Source organism: Bos grunniens, chromosome 16, assembly GCF_055505025.1.
Source record: "Bos grunniens cultivar Pamir isolate PY7600 chromosome 16, Bosgru_T2T1.0, whole genome shotgun sequence".
NCBI lineage: Eukaryota > Metazoa > Chordata > Mammalia > Artiodactyla > Bovidae > Bos > Bos grunniens.
In genome coordinates this window covers 75,484,159-75,505,023 of record NC_141180.1, presented here as the reverse complement: position 1 = coordinate 75,505,023, position 20,865 = coordinate 75,484,159, and the positions used below count along the sequence as shown (strand labels likewise).

The following is a 20,865-nucleotide window of genomic DNA, read 5'->3' as shown; positions in this document are numbered from 1 at the left end:
TCTTGAGCAGTCCATCCTTGACTTTGAGATGACTGCCTTCTCCTTGGGTTCTCTCATGGTTTTCTCTCTGTGTAGATACAGAATTAAGACTGCAACAGAAAAGTGTCGGATGATAATATTAAGTTCAGAACACTCGCATGGCTATTCAACAATAAAACTGGGATTTTCCTTCTCCCAGACTCCACAGTGCAAGCTGTGCACGTGTAGTGTTTGACATCAGAGTGAGGCCTGAGACTAGAGATAGAGGTAGGAGCATATAGTGGGAAGGGAGCAGGGGTCACTTGAACAGTCTTATGTAATGGAGATATATAAATGCTGATACTGAAATTATTGCTTACTTTGCTTTGAGTCAAATTACCTGTAGGCCATTTAAAAGTCTGTTTATTTTTTGAACTAATATTTAACTTTTATTGAAGTATAGTTGATTTGCAATGTTGTATTCATTTCAGGTATACAGCAAAGTGATTCAGTTTCATATGTATTTGTATATCTTCATACGTATCTGTGGGCTTCCTTGGGCTTTCCTTCTGAAGTAAAGAATCTGCCTGCCAATGCAGGAGATAAGGATTCAAGTCCTGGGTGGGGAAGGTGCCCTTGAGAAAGAAATGGTAACCACTGGTAACCACTTGTTTGGTCTCTCTCTCTATGAGTCTGCTTCTTTTTTGTTACATTCACTAGTTTGTTGTGTTACTGATATTCCACACATAAGGGATATCATTCAGTATCTGTCTTTCTCTGATTTATTTCACTGAGCATAATACCTTCCAAGTCTATCCATGTTGCTACAAAAGGCATATTTTAATTCTTATGAATGAGTAGTATTCTATTTGGAGAAGGCAGTGGCACCCCACTCCAGTACTCTTGCCTGGAGAATCCCATGGACAGAGGAGCCTGGTAGGCTGCAGTCCATGGGGTCACTAGGAGTCGGACACGACTGAGCGACTTCACTTTCACTTTTCACTTTCATTCATTGGAAAAGGAAATGGCAACCCACTCAAGTGTTCTTGCCTGGAGAATCCCAGGGATGGGGGAGCCTGGTGGGCTGCCGTCTATGGGGTCGCACAGAGTCGGACACGACTGAAGCGACTTAGCAGCAGCAGCAGCAGTATGCTATTGTATGTCTGTGAATATATATATATATATACACACACACACACACATATGTGAATATATACACACATACACATAACATCTTCTTTATCCATTCATTGGCTGCTGGATACTTAGGTTACTTTCATATCTTGGCAGCTGTGAATAATACTGCTTTGAACAGTGGGCTTCATGTACGTTTTTGAACTAGTGGTTTTGGTTTTCTTCAAATATATACTCAGGAGTAGAACTGCTAGATCATATGGTAGCTCTATTTTTATTTTGTTGACGAACCTTTATACTGTTTTCTGTAGTGTCTGTTGCAATTTACATACCCACCAACAGTGTGGGAGGATTCACTTTTCTCAGTATCCTCACCAACATTTGTTTTTTGTATACTTCATTGTTTGTTTTTTTAATCTGCATTTCCCTGATGATTAATGATGCTGAGCATCCTTTCATGTGTTGCTATTATTTTTAAACTGATATGTATAGGTATAAATCTTAACACCTATGCAATTTCTTTTATGTTTCACCCACTTAGATGTGAGTCTAGGACCTTTCCTTTAACAAGAGTTGATACAGAGTAATGAGGGCTTACTTATCACTGACAGATGTCCTGGAAATAACACTGTGTAATGTCCACAGTTAAGCCTGAAAAGGCCATGAGCCACTCAGGTCAACCTCCTGCTGGAGCCATCCACCACCCACAATGAGCTCTGTGGTTCTGCCTTCTAGGGGGAAGCCCAGGCCTCGTGGGGAGGCTTCCTGAAGCTCTGCCAGCAAGCCCAGCTTCAGCTGCAGACGTGGCAGTGACGTCACCTCCAGTGGAGTCCAGCTCCTAGTGTTAGTATCAACCCCAACTGGTGAGTCTCCTCTCCTGAGACCCCAACATCCTAGAGCAGAAATAGCCATCCCCAGTGCACCCTGTCTGAATTCCTCACCTTGGGACCAAAGTGGGTGTCACGTGCCATGACATGGGGCTTAGTTTATAAAAATATTTTATATTAAAAGCATCGAGAATAACACAGTTGTGGAAAATTCACAGGTTACAACGGAATGTATATTAAAATCTCTTTCCTTCCTTCCGTATTCTATAGCCTTCTAGATGCTGTCTCTGGAAGTACTGTTATCTTTTCCAGACTTATTAATGGAACTATCAGATAGTGCTGACACTCTGACGTACATGTTTCTAAGAGCTGTACCTACATTTACTCATTTGCTCTTCGTGCACCATGAGTTCTCAGGTGGTAACTGGAAGGGAAATCTGCTTCATTCTGATTTCCTTCTAAAATTGGGTGTCTGAACTGCTGTCCTTTATTTCTTTTTGAATTATATTCCTCCAATATATTTGAAAATACAGTCTCTAGGGATTTGCCTGGCAGTCTAGTGGTTAGGATTTCCCCTTCCAAAGTAAGGGGAGTGGGTTCTGGGTTCAATCTTTAGTCAGGAACTAAGATCCCACATGCCTGGGAGCCAAAAATCCTAAAACATAAAAACTAAGCAATATTGTAACAAATTTAATACATACTTTTAAAATATTATTAAAAAATAAATAGATTCCCTAATTCTTTTTTTAATTTTTATTCCTCAGTTTCCTTATTTATATACACACACACACAGACACACATACACACATTTTCCATCAAGCTGGGAAGCACTAAAATTGTTCATTTCATTTCAGTTCAGTTCATTCAGTTATGTTCGACTCTTCATGACCCCATGAATTGCAGCACGCCAAGCCTCCCTGTCCATCACCAGCTCCCAGAGTTCACTCAGACTCACTTCCATCGAGTCAGTGATGCCATCCAGCCATCTCATCCTCTGGCGTCCCCTTCTCCTCCTGCCCCCAATCCCTCCCAGCATCAGAGTCTTTTCCATTGAGTCAACTCTTCCCATGAAGTAGCCAAAGTACAGGAGTTTCAGCTTTAGCATCATTCCTTCCAAAGAAATCCCAAGGCTGATCTCCTTCAGAATGGACTGGTTGGATCTCCTTGCAGTCCAAGGGATTCTCAAGAGTCTTCTCCAACACCACAGTTCAAAAGCATCAATTCTTCGGTGCTCAGCTTTCCTCACAGTCCACACTTGGTTCATATCTCAGTTGGGTAATCCTTTTAAATAATTTGACACCATCTTAATTATTGTTTTACTTCATCAAGGACCCACTTAATCTGTTAGTTCAGATATTTGGAGGTGAGGTGAGTTGAGTCAGCAATGAAGGGCTTCCCTGGTGGCTCACACAATAAATAATCTACCTTCAGTGCAAGAGACACAGGTTCAATCCCTGGGTTGGGAAGACCCCTGGAGAGGGGAATGGCTACCCACTCCAGTATTCTTGCCTGGAGAATCCCATGGACAGAGAGACTGGCTGGCTACAGTCCACTGAGATGCAAAGAGCCCAACGTGATTGTGTTACTAACACTTTCATTCTTTTTTTTTTTCAGTAACGATAAGGCTTTGTATTACACCTGGCCTTCCCAGATGGCTCAGTGGTAAAGAATCTACCTGCCAGTGCAGAAGACACAGGAGACATGAGTTCCATCCCTGGGTTGGGACGATCCCCTGGAAACGAAATGGCAACCCACTCCAGTATTCTTGCCTTGAAAATCCCATGGACAGAGGAACCTGGTGGGCTACCAGCCATGGGGTTTCAAAGAATCAGATGTTATTGAACACAGAGGTACACACACAATACGGGATTCCATGCCTTGGGCATGGAATCAATCTGTTTTAAATGCGGCAACTTTTAATGGGGTAATTTGTTTTAAATGGGGCAACTGTTGGAGAAGGAAATGGCAACCCACTCCAGTATTCTTGCCTGGAATATCTCATGGACAGAGGAGCCTGGTAGGCTACAGTCCATGTGGTCGCAAAGAGTTGGACATGACTGAGTGACTACATTTTCACTTTTTCATCTTTCTCTTAAAGTTTTCGCTTCTGTGTTTTAGGGGGCTGGTCACTTATCATTCTATAGCCACTGTTCATGACCATGAGAATGGGGATTGATTAGGTGTTGAATTGTGACCCAGAACACACATTTAATCCTAGAGTTTTGGGTGGTCTAAAATTCTTCATGTAGAAAAACAATACACTTTCACCTAACCTACAGCTGAAAACACAGTGAATTGTTTTTTGTTACTTGTTCAGTGAATAGCCAGGCTTTACACACAATAACAGATAAATTGTTACATGAATTGGCAGAGATTGAGAGATAAGTAAGTCTGTACATGTAGGTGCATATGGAGAAAAGGAAGTAATATATGTAGAGAAGGAGAGAAAGATTTACATAATTTGATAAGTATATGTATTTTACAGTAAGAATATGACATTTTGCAATTGAATTTCAATTAATGCTTTTTATTTCAACTGGAACGTATTTTGAATTATTTGATCTAGAAATATCTGGTTACTTAGAAATTTTAGAAATGATATATATACAGGAATAGAATTCATTTTCTTGTCAACATGTTAGCCTTGTTCCTCTTCACCCTGAGACGTTCACAAACAACTGTATTTGGGGGGCAGGCCTTTTTCTCTCATATACATTATTTTTTTTTTTTTTAACCTCTGGGAACTTGGCTGGATCTGTTTTCTTTCCCCCATGTCAAAAATAAAAGAAATGGCCCAAATGTGGCCCAATACCCCAGAGAACCTCTTCCCCCTACATTATTTTCTTAATCAAAGAGAAATCTGTGAACCTAGGATTCCTTAGTTGAGAAAAAATATTTACTTTGAAAAGCCCAGTTTGTCCATAGAAACACAGTTTCTGGACAGTAGCAGTTGGACTCATCCTGTGCAGAGTCCAGTTCACTCTGAAAGTTCTGTGATGAATCATCTCCACTGTAATGTGATAATGCACATTCTGCACCAGGTGTCGCTTTGTGAGCTGAGAGGTTCACATATGGTGTCAAGTGAGAAGAGCTCACCTTCAACCTTGAGACTGAAAATGGGCAACCTGAACTGTTGTTCTGGAGGGAGGTTCCTACTGATCCTCTGTAGGCTGTTCAAATCGGCTGGTTAACTATTACTGACTTGTTTTTCCTTTTTTTTAACATAAATTTATTTTAATTGGAGGTTAATTACTTTACAATATTGTATTGGTTTTGCCATACATCAGCTCATTTTTTTTTTCATTTCCATCCCTTTACAGAGATATAAATGTATTTTATAGTTTGTTTTATTCCTTCATTTATATTTTTTGGTTGCTGTCAAATGGCCACCTTAAATATCTTCTTAAATTAGAAAAATGTACAATTTCCTAGTGATAGTTTTGTACCCACTCTTCCATAAAAACAAAAATGGAAAGAACAGAAGCAGGAGAACCATGAGGTCTCCCCAACATTGGACATTGCACAATAAGGGAATTGCAGCTCAACAGAGAGAAGGGTCATAGGTCTCTATCATTGAAAGCTGACATGCATTTTAGTGTTTCTTTTTCCCATCTCTTAGGTTATCACTGATTAATATGCAGAAGCTGTAGCTCATTTCTTTCCTGCTCCTCTCCTTTGCTCTCCTTCATCCAGCAAAGAGAATGATTCAATGGTAGCTCAGTCCATAATTACTAACCTCCCACATGCATACGCTCCACCTTGTGTCCCCATCAAAAAAAAAGAAAAACAGAACACTGAGGGATTGGTGAGCAGCCTCACCAGTGTCCTGACAGCTACTCTGTGTCTCACTACTTCCCCAGGAGGATCTGGTGGAGGAACCCCCCTGGGGCTGGAATGAGGAACAGGGACTGAGTACCCTGAAGGTATGGTCACATCTGTTTATCTGGGATAAGGCCGTTGCTTCACTTCTTTTTTTTTTATTCAGTCGAATACAATTACAGTAGTCTGACAATGTACATTATCACTGATGCATACAGTTTACTTGGTTGCTAGAATATTTAAGGTATATCAATTGTCAACACAGAGCTGATTCCAAAGGACATTTTAAAACGAAAGCATCAGTTACTACTGTATAACAGTAGGTACTTTCCTCAGCAGAAATTTTTCCTCTTTGAAAAAGAATTTTGTAATTGTTGTTCAAATGGAAACAGAGATCTTACGTGAAATAGGCCACCCTTTTAAACACGGGAGCCTTTCTGTTTTCTTTTGAGGCCATTGACTTAAGGAGTTTTAGTTTTCTGAGAAGAAAAATCAGAAGAGAAGACTTAGTGCAGAGAATAAAAGACGCTGACACCCTCACACTTTTTTCTTATCTCTCATCACAGGTTTATGAAACAGCCAAAGAGATTTCTTCATATTCAGGGATATACATCCCTCTGCTCAGATACAATCTAATTGGTGAAGGTGGGGCCCTTTGCTGCATCAATTTGAGGAGGAGCCCTGATTTTTGGTTCTTACAGGTGGTGAGACCTAGAGATTGACCTCCCAGAAAAAAGTACTGGCCCAGTTCTGGTGTCTCCAGAAGCAACTGCATCATTTAGATGGTGTGGGATTGTGTGAAGGAGGGTGTTTGGAGGTGGGCATGTGTTGAAACCACATAGTATTACTGTGAATCTGCCTGTCTGTGTATATCCTCAGAAAAAAAGAGGGACATGTGCCCTCTTCAGCCTCACCTTTTCATGCCATGCCCTTCATTCACACTTGCTCATCCAGGTCTTCATCATCATCGACATCCCCAAAGTGAAAGTGAAAGTGAAGTAGCTCAGTTGGGTCCAACTCTTTGGACCCCATGGACTGTAGCCCACCAGGCTCCTCCATCCATGGGATTCTCCAGGCAAGAATACTGAAGTGGGTTGCCATTTCCTTCTCCAGGGGATCTTCCCAACCCAGGGATCAAACCCAGGTCTCCCAAATTGCATGCAGATGCTTTAACCTCGAGGCACCAGGGAAGCACAATGACATCTCCAAAAGCATTCCTCAAAAAGATTAACAGAGTTTTCTGACATCTAGAAGGAAGAGATCAGTCGGGCAGGTCCAAGCCCTTCCAGGGCAGGAAAGCAACCATATGCGGTAGCCCAGGGCAGTGCAGACTTTATGGGGCCCATTGAGCTGTGTGGGTCCAGACCTACTGACTCCAGCCTCAACTCCTGCTCAGGCCACTCATGGTGACAAAGCCAGATTCAAGGGTGCCGACCTGAGCTCAGGAGTGAGGACGATGCTAAGAAAGTGGGGGAAGAGGGCTGCAGACAGATTTCATATATTTTATATAAGGTCCCAGGAACCCAGTTGCCTATAAGAGACCTGGTCCTGCAGAATGATAATCATAAAAAGATGGAAAGAGGAGATGGGAATAGATTACAAGGAGAGTCTGTGGATCAGAAAAAGAGAAAAGAAAAAAAAAAAAAAGATACGAAAGAAGAAATAAATGATTTCCATATTCTTGCTCTTCTCTAATTCTTCATTATCTGCTGTACAGTTTTCTGGTGTTGGTGGGCAGTAGTCATGTGGAGTGGCTGTGAGAAAGTAAAAGGGCAATTTAGAGTTAGGATGTGACCAGGGGACCCTGTGCTCCTTAGAGCCTGGACTTGGGCCCCTGGTGTCCTTGTCTCCAGGGTCCTCCCAGGACCTCAGTGTTTTATGCTTCATTGAAAAAGTGGGTCTCTGACCTCCAAAATCCTGTTGCCACCCTCAACTTGTCTACATGTGACCAGGAATGAGGCTGTGCCTCCTCCAAGTGCTCACTGTCTCCATGAGTCTCTGCCCACGACCTTGTGAGAGAGTCATTTCCTAGGCAGTTTGATAAGAAGTCTTGGTGTCCCCAAGGAGAGAGGGGTCTGGAATTCTCAAGGAAGAAAAAGGACAAGCTTTTTTCCCCTCTTTCCCTCTACATTCCTTATATAACAATAATGTATCCTGCTTGAGGACAGTCTCTGGAAAAAACCTTTTGGCTAATCCTGTTACCTTAAAATGTAAATTATGGGAGTAGGTCTAGTGAGGTCTTTACAACTTCCAGGCATTCTTTTGATTCCCTGTCATAACTAATTGGAGAGTATATAACTCCATTGCTAACACTAGCAAGGGGGTACTCTTTCTGTCCCCTTCTGATGTCTATGTCAGAAGCTTTTTCTATACCTTTTATACTTTTATAAACTCTATTGCACAAAAGCTCTGAGTGATCAAGCCTCATCTCTGGCCCTGGATTGAATTCTCAACTGGAGGCCAAGAATCCTGGTGTCTTTTCGTGGAAGGTTACTCTAATTTCACCCTGGGTGGCATCAGAGGCAAGCAAAGTTTAATGGTGAAGAGCTGGACGTCAGTCAGGGATGCCATCAGGTCTATCCCTGGTGCATCCCCACTCAATCTCGGCGGTAGAACCTGGAGGGATGAGTACGGTGCCTTCAACAGTAAGGGACCGACTAAGTCTGACCAGGAAAGAAAAGCTTTGGTGTAAAGTCTGTCTACATCCCCATCTAGAGCAGGGAGGGATGCCTCCGGTAGAAAGATGGCGCTGGTCACTTTTTTCTCTCTTACAGATGGGAGTTAACAATTCCAGCCTCACTCCTTTGAACTGTATGCTGAGAAACTAGGATAGATTTGATCCCCAGGGCTTAAAGAAGACACACCTGTTCTTCCTATGTGATACTGCATGACCACAGTAGCCACTGGAGAACAGCACATGGTGGCCAATTGGAGGGTCTCTTAAGTAGAATACTGTTTTACAATTAGACCGGTTCTGTAGAAAACAAGGGTAATGGGTAGAAATAGCATATGTGTTGCCCTTTTTCTCTCTTTGAAATATGCCAGACTTGTGTCCCAAGGGTATGGATTTGGGTGTGACTCCTTTAGCTCCCTCCTATCCTCCTACTTTGCTAGATGAGATGGAGGACAGGAGACAAAGAGATCAAGAAAATCAGGTTTCTCCAGTCTATCCCTGGGATCATATGCACAGAGCAGCCAGAGAGACTGAGGAACAGCCACACAAGCAGTTGCCTCTTCATGAAGCACTCACCAGGAAAAATAATCAGTCTATGCGAGTTAAGCCTTTTTCTTACTGAGAAATACAAAGAATCAAGGAGGATCTGGGAGACTATTTAGAGGACCCAGAAAAATATATTAGAACTTTTAAAGGTGTTACTCTGCTTTATGACCTTACTTGGAAGGATGTGATGTATATCTTGGAACAAACGCTGACTCCTGACTCAGAGTCAAATTTTGGGAAAAGCTGTTGCTTATGGAGATGAATGGCTTGGTAATGAATCAGTAGGGGAGAGGGAGGACAAGATAGCTGCCCTCCCCACTGGGAATCAGGCGGTCCCAACTATAGAACCAGATTGGGACTACAACACAGCTAAAGGAAGATGGGGTCAGAGTCATTTTGTCAGATGTATTTTGAAGGACTCAAGCAGGTGCGTCCTAAGCCTTTAAACTATGGCAAATTGGCAAACATAGAACAGGAGGAGAAGGAAGCTCCTGGTAAATTCCTAGATAAACTGAGAGAAGCCCTTCACAGATTCACTAAGATTGATCTCACAAATGAAGAGGGAAAAGTGATGTTAAAAGATAGATTTCTCACTCAGTTGGCTCCAGATATCCACCATAAGCTATTAAAATGGGTGTGTGGACCAAATCAGTCTTTAGATAATGTGTTAAAACTGGCTCAGACAGTCTATTATGGTAGGGAATATTAGGAATAGAAAGGCAGAAAAAGGAACAGGCAGAAGCCCTCATAATGGCTGTAAGAACCATCCTGAAACAGCCTGAGAAAAATGCGCAGAGGGACCCAGGTGAAAAGGGAGGGGCTTGCTATTACTGTGGAAAGGAGGGGCACCGCAATTGGGATTGCCCTCAGGCATCTAAGCTGCCCCCAGCTCCATGTTCGATCTGCAAAGGACCACACTGGAAGAGAAACTGCCCCCAGATTGTCTCAAGACAATCAGGACTGAAGTTGCCCAGGCAGTCCCCACACAAGCTCCCGTCCTAATTACACCTGAGGAACCCCAAGTATTAATAACTTTGGGGGGGCAATCCGTCGATTTCCTTTTAGACACTGGGGCAGCTTACTCTGTGCTTACTGAAGCCCCTGGCCCACTTTCTTCCCGATCTGCTTCCATAATGGGACTGTCTGGATGAGCCAAAAGGTATTATTTCACTTGATCTTTAAGCTATAACTGAGACTGTGCTATTTTCACACGAGTTTCTGATCATGCCAGGTCTCCCTCACTGCATTTGGGGAGGGATATACAGAGCAAGGTCCATGCTTCTGTTTTCATGAATATGGAGCCCTCCCTTTCTCTCCCTTTAATTGAACAAAATGTAAATCCTAGAGTGTGGGCTGATGGAAAATCAGTGGGTCGAGCACAAACTGCTATTCTTGTAGTTGCCAAGCTCAAAGACCTGCACTTACTTCCACATAAGAAGTAGTATGCGCTGAAACTTGAGGTTAAAGAAGGGTTAAAACCCATCTCTGAAAATTTAAAGGAGCAGGGACTATTAATTCCCTGTAACAGTCCATGCAACACTCCTATTTTGGGTATAAAGAAATCAAATGGTAAATGAAGACGTTCAAGATTTAATAATAAATTTGAGGCTGTAGTTCTTTACACCCCATGGTGCCTAATCCTTACACTCTATTGTCTGAAATTCCTGAGTAAGCCAAATATTTCTCAGTAATTGATTTGAAAGATGCTTTCTATTCAGTGCCTTTGTCGGAGGAAAGTCAATTTCTATTTGCCTTTGAAGACCCTACAACAGCCAGCTTCTCAGTTTTGCCCCAGGGATTTTGTGACAGTCCTCACTTATTTGGACAAAGTTTGTCACGGGATCTTCAACACTTTAATAGCTGTGAAGCGGTGGTGTTACAATATGTAGATGATATTCTGCTCTGTGCTGAGACAGAGGACGCTTGTTCACGAGCCTCAGGAGCTTTCTTAAACTTTCTGGCAGGCGGCAGTTGCAAGGCATCAATAGAAAAGGCTCAGCTTTGTCAAGAATCTGTTAGATATCTGGGCCTAATCATATCAGAAGGGACTAGGGCCATAGGTCCCGAGAGAATTAAACCTATACTAAATCATCCCCTACCTATGACTTTAAGACAACTGAGAGGATTTTGAGGAATCACAGGCTACAGTTGCATTAGGATTCCAGGTTATGGGGAACTTGCCGGGCCTTTATATAAACTTATAGCTGAAACTCAGCAAGCTCAAACGGACAAACTGGTTTGGTCTCCAGATACTCAAAAAGCTTTTAAAGTTCTTCATACTGCTCTCCTGCAAGCTCCCGCTTTGAGTTTGTCCACAGGATCAGAATTTAATTTGTTTGTCACTGAAAGAAAAGGTATGGCCTTGGGAGTTTTGACACAACTCCGAGGGCCTCACCAGTAACCTAGTGTTTATCTAAGCAGAGAATTAGATGTAATTTCACACGGGTGGCCCGTTGCCTAAGAGTAATTGGGACATCGGCTTTAGTAGCACCTGAAGCTTTAAAAATAATTAATGGACGAAACCTTATTGTATTGACTTCTCATGATGTGAGTGGAATCTTAAATTCTAAGGTTAATATTTGGGTGATGGACAGAGGCTTCTTAAATATCAGTCATTGTTATTAGAAAGACCAGTAACTAAGCTTAAAGTTACTGGTCACTTATCATTCTATATATATACATATATACAATATATACTCCCTCTACTTTGGTGCCCTTACAAGGTATGGAATCCTGTACTGTGTCTGTTTGGTCACCAAGTTTCTCAGAGCTCAGAACCTTCTAAACCAAAGGCTACATGATGGCTGTACAAGGAATTAGCTTCCCTTCTACTGACCAAGTCTGGATGAGCAGTTAATGTGAGTTAACTGGGGAGGTGGCCATCTGTGCTGGGCTTTGGTGGCTTAATTACGTCTGTGATGCTCAAAGTCTCACAGCTGATCTGAACACTTATTTGAGCAGCCTGGACCTGGCGCTATGTAAGAATGGGCAGGAGTTTAAGTCTGCCCTCACTAAAATTCTGACTCTTATCAACTCCTTATCATGCTCTAGATCCTGTAGTGGAAGACAGTAGAGCCCCAAATTCTTTTTGAAAATCATCTCCATACTCACAACCTGGAGATCACAACCCAAGATTCTTCTTGAGGATCAGCAGAGAGACCCTCCTTCCCTCAGTGACCAAATGTTTGTCCTACTAACCCGACAGCATTGCCCCATCTCACCAAACTCCCTGGCAACAGCCAAACAGTGATCTTGTCCACATCAACCCATAGAAATCCCACAAGTAAATCCCAGGTTTTTTCCTTTTTAAAAGTCTCTGGGTTTACACTGCTAGTACCTGTAGATTTGGGAAGCTACATTTAGAAGTGTTGAGCTGTAATTCCCTTTTCCTATAATGTCCATTGTAGGGGAGACCTCACGGTTTTCCTGCTTCACGTCTTTCCGTCTGTTCTCTGGTAGGACGTGTACAAAACTGGCACTGGGAAATTGTACATTCTTCTAAATTTAGGAAGATAATTAAGGCAGTCAGCAGACAGAAAAATCAAAATATAACAAGGAATAAAAAAAACTATAAGGCATTTATAACTGCAGATAAATTAGAGTGATGGAAAAGGAAAAAAAAAAAGATGAGGAAAATTCATTAGTAAAAGTTAACCAGCCCATTTGAAGGAACAACCTTCAGAGGATCAGTGAGGACTTACCTCCAGAACAACAGTTCAGATTACCCATTTTCAAACTTTCAAGGTTGAAGGTGAGCCCTTCTCACTTGACACCTTACATGAACCTCTCTCAGCTCACTAACTGACACTTGGTACAGAATGCAAAATGAGCATTACCACATTACCGTGGCAATGATACACCACAGAACTTTCAGAGTGAACTGGACTCTGGACAAGGTGAATCCAATGGGTACTGTCCAGAAAGTATGTTTCTATGGTCAAGTTTGGCTTTTCAGAGCAAGCATTTTATTTTAAAAACTGAATCTCAGGCTCACACATTCCTCTCTGATTAAGAAAATAATTTATATGAGAGAAAATGACCTGCCCCCAAGTTGTTGATAGCATTTCAGGTTGAAGAGGGATGAAGCTAACACATTGAGAATAAAAAGATATTCTATTCTTGATTAGAATATCATCTTGGTACTGTTCACAAGTGTGTGTTCTTAACACACAGTGAAGCCAAGCAATACCAAACCTTCAGGAGCCTGGAGCAGAGAAAGCCTTACTTCAGGTCCAAACAAGGAGAAAGGACAAACAAAAAAAACGGAGCTCCCAGAAAGCTTTCAGCAAAGCCCTTTTCTAGGGAAGCTGAAAAAGTGGCCTGGTTACTTCTGGGGTCAGAGTCTTTGTTCTTGAAGTCAGGTCATGGTCAGGTCATGATGTTCCTGCAAAGCAAATGCTACGCTCAGTTCTGACAAGACAGGGTCAGGTCCCAAGGCACCACCCTCTACCTCCTAGTTCCAGGCCCAGGCGAGGAGGAGGGGTCCTGGGTGGGCAGGTTATCCTTCCCGGGTTCAGGAGGGCATCCATCCAGCACCCCGTCTGCGTCCTCCCACCAGTGCACGGCCCTGGCTGAGGAGGCAGGTCTCAGCTGGCAGCAGTTGCAGAGCCGGGTCCCAGACCCCACCCAACCAACTAAATTACTGTTATTACAGGGGTGAATGCTGGTTTCAGGCAAAAAATACCTTGACTTAGATCAGGTAGAGAGAGACTTCTGCTCTGCTAGGCAGGCATATGCCCATGCACAGCAGGAAGAAGTTACAGAAGAAAGAGATCTGTGCCCCAATTACCAAGAAGTAACTTGAGTATGAAGTCTCTCAGGGAGGAGTTGTTAGGGGAAGCACACTGATTGAAACCGCCCACCCTGGCCAGGGACCACAGTAACCAATTGCATGAGTTGTTTTACGACAGGAGGTCCTGCTATGGAACAAGGAACTAATAAGCCACCACCAACTGGAAGAGTTCGGGAAAGGTCAAAAGGAGACACGACATGTCCGACCACCTCCTAGAATCCTTCTCTCTGGCATCCATCTTGGTTGAACAAGGCGTGCACCACCAGGAAGGACTCTGAGTCAGAATGATTGGCTAAGGACAACCCAATGGAAACTAATCCCATCACCATAAAACCCAAGACTGCAAGCCATGTGGCAGAGCTGTTCTCCTGGGGTCCTTTACCCTACTACTCTCCACCGGGGTGCCCTTTCCCAATAAAATATCTTGCTTTGTCAGCACGTATGTCTCCTTGGACAATTCATTTCCGAGTGTTAGACGAGAGCCCAGTTTCGAGCCCTGGAAGGAGTCCCCCTTCCTGCAACAAATGGCGAGTCTGGCGGGGACTCTTCTTCACTGCAACTGACACCCTGACCACTTGGGGTGCTCAGGGGCCAGCTTGCCTGCCAATGGACCAGACCCAGCAGCTGCAACTGGGACCTTTTTGTCCCTGATCTCCTGATGAGGACAACTGACCAGAGTGCCACGACCGGTAAAGAACAGGAGAGTTTATTGACCTCTCTCCCCTTTTCTCTCTCTCTCTACTCTCCTTAACCCTTCCTATCCTTCCCCTCTTTACTCGTCCCCCGGTCCTGGACGCAGGAATGTGATGGTCGAAGGGCCTCAGCCTGAGCTGAGGATTGGAGACTGATCACCTCCTCTTGGCAGAGAACTCGAATTCTGGTTCTGTTCTGGTCTGATTTCTGGTAGGGCCGAGTTCCAGTCCTCCCTTCTCTGGAGGCCCAGGCCTGGGTATCTGCAGGTGGCAGGAGATGTCTGTAAGGCCACCCCTTTTGCCCCCCTCTCCTGCCTCCTCCCCCTTCTTTCAACCTGGCTTCCTTTCCTTCCTTTGAAATCTTTGAAGACCTGAGATATTTTCCTTTACTCTGTTCGCACTTGGATCTGAAGTTCTGTGTCTGTATAGGAGGTTTTCTGAGAGACTGTTCTCTTATATTTAAGGGAGTGTCTGATGAGGACTGCCAGGTTTATATGTGTGTGTTTTAACTTTGTGTTCTGTGTTGTGATTTTTGATGGCCATTTTTCTTTGTTTGGCCACCATTTGGTTTCGACCTGCTGCCATTTTGTTAGAACTTGATTTTCTTTCCCTGTGCCTTGAGACCAGGGCTCTGGCTCTGTTCTCAGGAACACTTATCTAGACCATCTTTAACTCCTGAGACTGAGGAAAAAAGGGGAAAAGACTTTAAAAGTATTATCTATTTCAACTGTTTTTTATAAACTAGTAAACTTTATATTGTAATATCCAATTCATGACTAAGCGTAGAAAATACAGCTAGATCTTGCATTGTGTCTGTCTAAATATGTCTTGGCATGTCTTTGTCTCTGGATAGTATTTGTGAGGTTAATTTGTAAATGAGCTGTATTTAATTGGCTTAAAGAAAAGTAAGTCCTTACAAATCAAATAATTCTAAATTAAACAATAAATTCTAGTTTCATGTGAAGTGGGAAATATTCAGTATTAAATACCTGATATTAATGTTTGTTTGTTGACCTATCTAATATAAACATGTCTTAGAGTAATTAACATTAAGTAGAATATTTTCACTGTACCTAGTAAGCTAAATATTGTATCTGTTACAAGTTTGTTAATAGGGAAATTACCTCTAGTGAAGAAACTTCTAAAAAATATGTAAATGAGAGATGAGCTTTTGGATAAACTCTATTAGGAATAATTATTCTTTAGAAATATCTGTTTAAAATATTCTCTCCAGATGAGCGTAACTTGAATTTCTAAGGGTTGTGCTAAACGAAGTGTTGGAAGTCTATTGAATAGTTAGATCATTTCCAAATAAAATAAGATTTTGAAACATTTACTACTAAACACTAATTTTGTTTTACAGAGAAACAAAGAGATTCGGGACTATAAATGAATAATGTTTGGTGCCATCCTAAAATGCTCTAAGAAAGCAAGGGTTTTAGAGACTATCACTGGTAATTATGCTGGCCAATCTATAAAATGCGAATATGAAAGTTAGTTCTTGGTTGCTAAAGAAAAGTAGGAAGTGTGTTTTCAGTAAAAAAAAAAAAAAAAGAATGAAAAAATGCTAAAAAGAGCTATGCATGACCAAGATTTTCTAAAATTGGATTACAATTAATTAGATAAATGGGTTTTGTTATGAATGACACAACCATAAGAAAACTGGTTAGAACCAACTAGGTCCAAGATGGCAGAGCTGACTTTCACTAGACCTTGAGCCTTGGTATTTATGCCCACTGTGACATATCAGCAAGCTAAATGATACACCCATCAACATTGACTAAATCTGACCAAATGTTCTAAACCTTTTTAATTGATCTTTACAATAAAACTTACTAAATCGAATTCTTTTGAAGTTCCTTTGACCTCTAGCTAACTTTGGGATGCTTCAGAGGGCCCCTGAAACATCCCAAAGAGAGATATTAAACTGTGTTTATTTGGTTGGTTAAATTACATGAAAGAGATTATCAAATGAGTAATAAATCCACTCATGTTACAATGTATGGTAAAATTACTGATACAGAGATCCTAGAAATTATATCTGTTCTTAACATTCTTAGGGCTTCCCTGGTAGCTCAGCGGTTAAAGTGTCTGCCTACAATGCGGGAGACCTGGGTTCGATCCCTGGGTTGGGAAGATCCCCTGGAGAAGGAAATGGCAATCCACTCCAGTATTCTTGCCTGGAGAATCCCATAGACAGAGGAGCCTGGTGGGCTACAGTCCACAGGGTCGCAAAGAGTCGGACACTACTGAGCAACTTCACTTCACTTTAACATCCTTATATGTCCTGGTATTCTAATGGAAAACCTGATGACTTCACAAAAGTTAACAAAAGGATTGAATGAACTAGCGAATATGCTTATAACTTTTATGGTTTGTATCTGAAAAATTATGGGTTTGAATCTTACGTTTTCTGGGAGTAGGGAAAATCTTCCTCTCAAACTAATTATGACAATACTTTGGTAAAATTATATATTATAAGCCAAACAGTTATATTTTCTCTCTATCTGACTCCTCCAGAAATTGGAAACTCTTAGGTTTCCAGTTTATCAGATGAGTTAGGAAGGTTATCTCACTAAAAGGTACAAAAATCTCAAGGAATTTTTGAGACCTTAAAAAGGGAAGAATTCACCTAGATTTGTTAGGCAAAATCTGTGATAAGCCTTTGGTGTGAGTTTCCCAGCCCTGTTTTATTTTGAAACTTCAGTCTGAGATTCTATAAGTGTTTCAGCAAAATAAAAAGTCTGTGATCAATCATGGTTATATAAATCATCAGACCAAAATTAGTGGGAACAGACCTATTTTGCAAACAAACTAGCCTTAATTTGGTTATTTTTGATAAAAATGAGGGTAATTTTAGGGAGAAAAAGATGTTTCAATATATGCTAAATCCCAGTTTGTTAAAGGAGGTCTGCATCTAGTAAGATTCATTTCTTGGATAGTTCTTTGCTGTTATGTGATATTAATGTAAAATTTAATTGAATTTGTAAAGAACACCCTAAGTTTGTTTCTGAAGCTTATCTCAGTAATCTACCTTTGGATGAAGATCAGATGCCTCAATGACCTGCATCAAGAACTGGAAAAAGACATAATTTTAGGGACTGTCTCCAACCTGGATGGAAGGACGTTTTTATCAGGTACTCTTAACTGGCTCATGCACGAAACTGAAGGGAAATTAACTTTTAGATTAATTCCCACTTCCAAAGGCCCTTACACTAGATTGGTCTATAGAGAAGACAGCTGACCTGATCTCACCTTAAAATGATGCTCAAACAGGAGAAACTACATGACCGTTTATAATGTTTTCTTGACTTCTTAGACCTCTGCATATAAATCAAACGCTTTTCTATCATAGACCTGATCCTATGCTAGTTTTAGAAATCAATCCAATTGTTGGGTGTGTGGCCAATTACCTGTATCTAGTTCTGGATTACCTTGGTAAATTTCTCTACTACAAGGCTCTAACTGGTTGGCCCTGAGAAAATTTACTCAGAAAAAAAAAAGAAATTATCGTCATATTCAGGTCACTGTGATATTACTAGATGGGGTTCCCTCATCAGGTCAATTAATAATGCCTGCTCTGACTCTGGCCATAAATTTGTGCTTTCTTCTATCACTCAAGCTCAATCAGAGCAACAAGCAAAGTTTCAGCAAAGGAGGAAAACATCTCCCACAATTATGGGACAGATTTGTATAGATAACTCCAGGTTATGGTAATTTAAGTTTAAAGTCTCCTCTATGTTGGAAACAATTAAATCATACTAAGGTTAATCAGTCTAGTAATACTAGAAAACTGGCCTATGTGCCTTATAGACAGTGCCAATATATAATTTCCCTGGAAGATAAAGATTCGTACAGAGTAGACTAAGTCAGATGACCTGGGATATACTGGGCTACATCTAATGGAAGCTCTTAAGTCTTACTTGTGACTTTACTAATACTGCTGGCTATGTTATTTGTATTTCACCTGTTTTACAAAATTGCTGTTTCTTACACTGCCAAATGTGTGACTGAGGCCTCTGATAAAATAATATATAGTTCCATATGAGATTGATGATGGTAACAGTGTAACTCTAGATGTGGGAAGAGGCAACAAGAGGGAATGTTGTTCTGGACCAAGAGGCTAGTAAGACAGGTGGTCCAGAGAATTTTGGATACTGTTTTATGGCCTAGTCCAGTAACAGCACATTGAGTGGCCTGTCAACAAAATCTTTGCCAAACCTGAGAATGGACATTCTCAGCACCATGGGATAAAATGGTCAAGAAATGCACCCCTCAGAATCATGGTCAAGTTTATGAGCAATGGGGGCTCTGCCAACTGAAAACTGACACTTGCCATCTACATCTACAAAGATTAAATCATGGCCACTGCCACTGCTGACCTTCAATTGCCCTGAAAGGAGTTCAGGATGAAAATCAGGAATGAGGCACTCTGTGCTCTGGGAAAAAAACTGGCAGAACAGGCCTTCAGATAGATCTTTTCAAGAAAAGACTTTATGAGTCCCAAATCTTACATCTTCTCATACCTAGAGAAACACTGACATCGTTAACAGTGAAATCTGCTTTGGCTATTAAGGAAAAATTTACAATTAAAAGTCCAAATAGAGCAGCTACAGTTCAGACATCTTGGGGAATAACTAGGTGATGCTATGGGTGTACTTTCAGATTAGACCTTGTCTTGCTAAACACTTGTGATTTCTGAGGCATGTCCAGCTTGGATGCCACCATTCTCAAAACAATGTATGCTGGAAGCTAGTAACTGCAACCTTACTTTTTATAAAACTAGGAAACTGGCTACCTGGCTACATGTCTCCCTGAAGTGCCAGGTCCAGACTGGGTTTCAGGCCTATTCTTCTAAAAAGAAATGAGATTTATTTTGTCTACTAAATTCCAGTTATCACTCCTCCAACTACTTCTAATTGGGTCTGTTACACCAAAATAGCAGACCAAGGGATTGAGATTTTAATCGTACAAGACTGAGATCTAGAACTTGGAACTCAGAAATACTTGCAAGTCGGTGTCTATTCTCCAGGCTGAGGCAGTCCTATGCCCCATTTTCACAGGAAGTTATCACAATCATGGCTGCCTTGTTCCCTAAATTTAAACTGAGCAGAACTCTGTGGGGCTCTGGAGTACAGATCTGTTCTGTGTTCTCCATTTCTTGTCTGTAGGATATAGGCTTCATTCAGCCTCCTTGACCTTCCCTGAGCTCCAAAGGGTGGATTCAAATGATTGCTCATCAGGGAAGGGAGGGGATACAGAAACAGGAGAAACAATCAAATGGTGGTACAGCCTCCAGACAGGGTCCTGGTTCCTACTCAAAGAAATAAGCATAACAATGTCTTTGAGTTCTTCTACAGAACTAGAGCCCCAAACTAGGTGGAGGATGATAACTTCAGACTAAACACAAGATTCCTGGGGCACAGCTCTTTTGCCTCACCAGCAATCAATCAAAAAAAAAAAAAAAAGTCACAAATCCTGTAGCCCTCACCCCAAATGTTGCCTCTTGTTTCTGGGGACGAGTGATGACCATCCTGTTAGGTCTCCTATTTCATCTCTGAGAGGAGCCAACAGTTTCAAACTAAATTGCTGTTATTACAAGGGTGAATGCTGGTTTCAGGCAAAAAATACCTTGGCTTAGATCAGGTAGAGAGAGACTTCTGCTCTGCTAGGCAGGCCTACACCCATGCGCAGCAGGAAGAAATTACAGAAGAAAGAGACCTCGGCCCCAATTCCCACGAAGTATCTTGAGTATGACGCTTCTCAGTGGGGAGCTGTTAGGGTAAGCACACTGATTGAAACCGCCCACCCTAGCTAGGCACCACAGTAACCATTTGCATGAATTGTTTTACGACAGGAGGTCCTACTAAGGAACATGGAACTAATAAGCCACCACCAACTGGAAAAGTTCGGGAAAGGTCAAAAGGAGACACACATGCCTGACCACTTCCCAGAATCCTCTCTGGCATCCATCTTGGCTTAACAAGGTGTGTACCACCAGGAAGGACTCTGAGTCAGAATGATTGGCCAAGGGCAACCTGGCCAATCCCATCACCATAAAACCAAATAATACCTAAGACAGCAATCATGTGGGAGAGCTGTTCTGGGGTCCCTTACACTGTTGCCTTCCACCTGGGTGCCCTTTCCCAATAAAATCTCTTGCTTTGTCAGCACGTGTGTCTCCTCAGACTATTCATTTCTGAGTGTTAGACAAGAGCTCAGTTTTGGGCCCTGGAAGGGGTCCCCCTTCCTGCAACAACCCCACTGTGGATAGCAGGTGGCAGTCATCTGTGCTCTGTGCAGTCAGAGCCCTTCAGTAAGACACTGATCTCAGTTGCAAACCTAAAGATAGGGATGCTGAAAGAGTTCTCAACCTCTCATTTCTAGAGACCCATTAGTGCTCTCACCTTCATGCTAACCAAC

The 20,865-nt window shown here is 41.9% G+C and overlaps 2 long non-coding RNA genes across 2 annotated transcripts; both read left to right on the top strand.

Annotated features, from left to right (window-relative positions):
• Positions 1 to 1,827: 1,827 nt before the first annotated feature.
• LOC147357037 (uncharacterized) lies at positions 1,828 to 4,737 on the top strand. The gene is made up of 2 exons (XR_015143750.1): positions 1,828 to 1,955; positions 3,534 to 4,737. It is a non-coding gene; the product is annotated as an uncharacterized LOC147357037 (long non-coding RNA).
• Positions 4,738 to 14,309: 9,572 nt separating this feature from the next.
• Positions 14,310 to 20,432, top strand: LOC147357036 (uncharacterized). The gene is made up of 3 exons (XR_015143748.1): positions 14,310 to 14,439; positions 17,459 to 17,579; positions 20,300 to 20,432. It is a non-coding gene; the product is annotated as an uncharacterized LOC147357036 (long non-coding RNA).
• Positions 20,433 to 20,865: the final 433 nt, after the last annotated feature.